Consider the following 3,690-nt stretch of genomic DNA (forward strand, 5'->3'; position numbering starts at 1 on the left):
AATTCTTGAAGCAAAAGAACCCATCTGATCAATCTAGGCTTCGAGTCCTTCTTCGAGACGAGATAACGAATTGCCGCGTGATCAGTGAAAACTGTCACCTTAGTCCCAAGCAGATAAGATCGAAATTTCTCAAAACCATAGACAATAGCCAACAGTTCTTTATCTGTAGTAGTATAATTCAGTTGAGCGCCATTCAGGGTCTTACTAGCATAGTAGACCACATGAAATATGTTGTTCTTTCTCTGCCCAAGAACTGCTCCAGCTGCATAGTCACTTGCATCACACATCATCTCAAAAGGTTCATTCCAATCAGGTGCAGTATGACAGGTGCCGTGATTAAACTCTTCTTCAATATCTCAAAAGCTACAAGGTACTCGTCATCAAACTTGAAAGGGACATCTTTCTCTAGAAAACTGCACAAAGGCTTTGAAATCTTAGAGAAATCTTTGATGAAACGCCTATAGAAACCCGCATGGCCAAGAAAACTGCGAATTCCCTTAACAGAAATAGGTGGAGGAAGATTCTCAATGACCCCCAACTTGGCTTTGTCCACCTCAGGACCCTTACTAGAGACCTTGTGCCCAAGAATAATGCCCCGTCGCACCATAAAGTGACATTTTTCCCAATTGAGAACCGGATTGGTCTCAACACACCTCTTGAGAACGTGTCCAAGATTTTGCAAGCATTCATTACAAGAATCGCCAAATACCGAGAAGTCGTCCATGAACACCTCCACATTCTTGCCAATCATATAAAAAAAGATGGCCATCATACATCTCTGAAATGTGGTTGGTGCACCACACAGACCAAAAGAAATTCGTCTGAAGGCGAAAGTACCAAATGAACAAGTGAAGGTAGTCTTCTCCTGATCCTCTGGAGCGATACAAATCTGATTATAATCCGAATAGCCATCCAGAAGACAGTAGTACTTGTGACCAGCTAACCTGTCGAGCATCTGGTCAATGAAAGGCAAAGGGAAGTGATCCTTCCTATTGGCCTTGTTCAGTTTCCTGTAATCCATATAAACTCTCCATCCCGTGACTGTTCGAGTAGGAATGAGCTCATTCTTGTCATTAACAACAACTTCGATACCTCCTTTCTTCGGTACACACTGAACTGGACTCACCCAAGAACTGTCAGAAATAGGATAGATAATCCCTGCATCCAGCCACTTAAGAATTTTCTTATTCACTACTTCCTTCATGATAGGATTAAGTCTTCTTTTCTGCTCAACCGTAGGCTTGCTACCTTCCTCTAGCAGAATTTTATGCATACAATAAGAAGGGTTGATTCCCTTAATATCTGCTATAGTCCAACCAATTATCGATTTGAACTCTCTTAGAATTCTCAAAAGCTTCTCCTCGTCACTACCTGAAAGGTCAGATGCAATAATAACAGGCAGAGTAGATGCATCACCTAAAAACGCATACCTCAAATGTTCAGGTAAAGGCTTAAGCTCAAGAGTAGGAGCTTCCTCAATAGATGGCTTGAGGCGCTTAGGAGATTTGTTCAATTCTTCCATTCCAAGAGATTCAAAAGGCATATCAATCTTTCTCTTCCAGGGAGAAGCATTTAGAAATTACAACTGTTCATCTCCTTCATCATCTTCACTATCGGAATTCCCCAATGAGGCCTTCTCTAAGGCATCATACCTTAGCAATTGATCAAGTTCTGAAGTCACCGTAGAATCGACCAACTCTACCGTTAATCACTCCTCATTTTCCGTAGGGAACTTCATGACATTAAACACATTAAAAGTTACATCCTGATCCAGCACTCGCATTGTCAGCTCACCCTTCTGCACGTCTATCAAGGTACGACCAGTTGCCAAGAAAGGTCTTCCCAAAATTATGGGAATCTTCTTATCCTCCTCGAAATCAAGAATTACGAATTCAGCAGGGAAGATGAGTTTATCAACCTTGACCAAGACATCCTCCACAATACCTCGCGGATATGTAATAGAACGGTCGGCCAACTGCAAAGTCATATAAGTCAGTTTTGGATCAGGTAAGTCCAACTGCTTGAAGATTGACAAAGGCATCAGATTGATGCTAGCTCTCAAGTCACATATGCATCTGTCGAAAGACACTTTTCCAATAGTACACGGAATAGTGAAGCTTCTAGGATCTTTAAGCTTCAGAGACAAATTCTGTGGCAGCACAGTACTGCATTCCTCCGTGAGAGCGACAATCTCTAAATCATCTAGCTTCACTTTCCGAGAGAGTATACCCTTCATAAACTTTACGTAAATAGGCATCTGCTCAAGAGCCTCAGTGAAAGGTATGTTGATATGAAGTTTCTTGAACACTTCCAGAAATTTCTCAAATTGCTTATCCAGCTTTTTCTTCTACAGCCGCTTAGGAAAAGGCGGTGGAGGATAGATCTGTTTCTCCCCTATATTACCCTCAGGAGGAGTGTGCTCAACAGTAGTCTTCCTTAACTCCACTTCTACTTCCTGCTGCTCTACTTCTTTTTCAGCCCCAGCTTCTTCAGTCAACTCTTGAGTTTGTTCGGGATTCGCAACCTTTCCAGACCTCAAAGTGATTGCCTTTACCTGCTCCTTAGCTTCCATCCTTCCTGGCACTTCAGTGTCACTAGGCAATGTACCAGGTTGACGATTTAGCAAGGCATTGCCAATTTGTCCGATTTGATTTTCCAAGGTTTTGATAGAAACAGCTTGGCTCTTACACATAAGCTTCAACTCCTCTAATTCAAATTTTTCATTAGCTTGTTGCAGCTAAAGTTATTGTCTTGGTGCATATTGCGGTTGCTGAAAACCAGGAGGGTTGTACTGCTTAGCTGGGTACTGCTAATAAGGATGTTGAACCGCATTCTGAGCGTTGCTCCAGCTGAAATTAGGATGATTGCGATTGTTAGGATGATAGGTGGCTGGCACAGGTTGCTGCGGTCGCTGAAAATTGCTCACGAACTGAGCTGATTCACTAGAAATAGCACACTGATCAGTCTCATGGGCACCAGCACAAAGTTCACAGACACTAGTGATTTGATTAACTCCATAATTAGCCAAAGAGTCCACCTTCATCGTCAAAGCCTTAAGTTGGACAGCTATAGCAGTTGCTGCATCCAACTCCAGAATTCCTGCTACTTTTCCCTGAGTCAGTCTCTGAGAAGTATTCTGGTATTCATTAGCAGCCATCAGTTCGATCAATTCATAAGCTTCATTGTAGCTTTTAGCCCACAAGGCTCCTCATGATGCTGCATCAAGCATGGGTCTAGAAGTAAGCACCCAATCCATTAATAGAAACAATTTATAATCATCCAATCAGGCATGTCATTGTGTGGGCACTTCCTTAGCATCTCCTTATATCGATCCTAAGTCTCACACAGAGATTCTCCAGTTTGCTGAGCAAACTGAGTAAGAGCATTCCTGATTGCAGCAGTCTTCGCCATAGGGAAGAATTTAGTGAGAAACTTTTGAGCAAGATCTTCCTATTTAGTGATAGACCCTGGTGGTAGAGAATGTAACCAACACTTAGCTTTGACCCTTAGAGAGAATGGGAAGAGTCGCAGCTTGATAGCATCCTCAGTCACACCATTGAACTTGAAAGTATCGCAGGTCTCGATGAAATCCCTGATGTGCATATTGGGGTCTTCAGTAGGAGAACCCCCAAACTGAACTGAGTTCTGTATCATCTGAATCGTGCCTGCTTTGATCTCAAAAGTGTTAGC

General features: G+C 42.5%; 1 non-coding gene across 1 annotated transcript; it reads left to right on the forward strand.

Annotated features, from left to right (window-relative positions):
• Positions 1-3,289: 3,289 nt before the first annotated feature.
• Positions 3,290-3,396, forward strand: LOC141715408 (small nucleolar RNA R71). Its single transcript, XR_012572173.1, has one exon. It is a non-coding gene; the product is annotated as a small nucleolar RNA R71 (small nucleolar RNA).
• Positions 3,397-3,690: the final 294 nt, after the last annotated feature.

Source organism: Apium graveolens, chromosome 3, assembly GCF_009905375.1.
Source record: "Apium graveolens cultivar Ventura chromosome 3, ASM990537v1, whole genome shotgun sequence".
Classification (NCBI taxonomy): Eukaryota; Viridiplantae; Streptophyta; class Magnoliopsida; order Apiales; family Apiaceae; genus Apium; species Apium graveolens.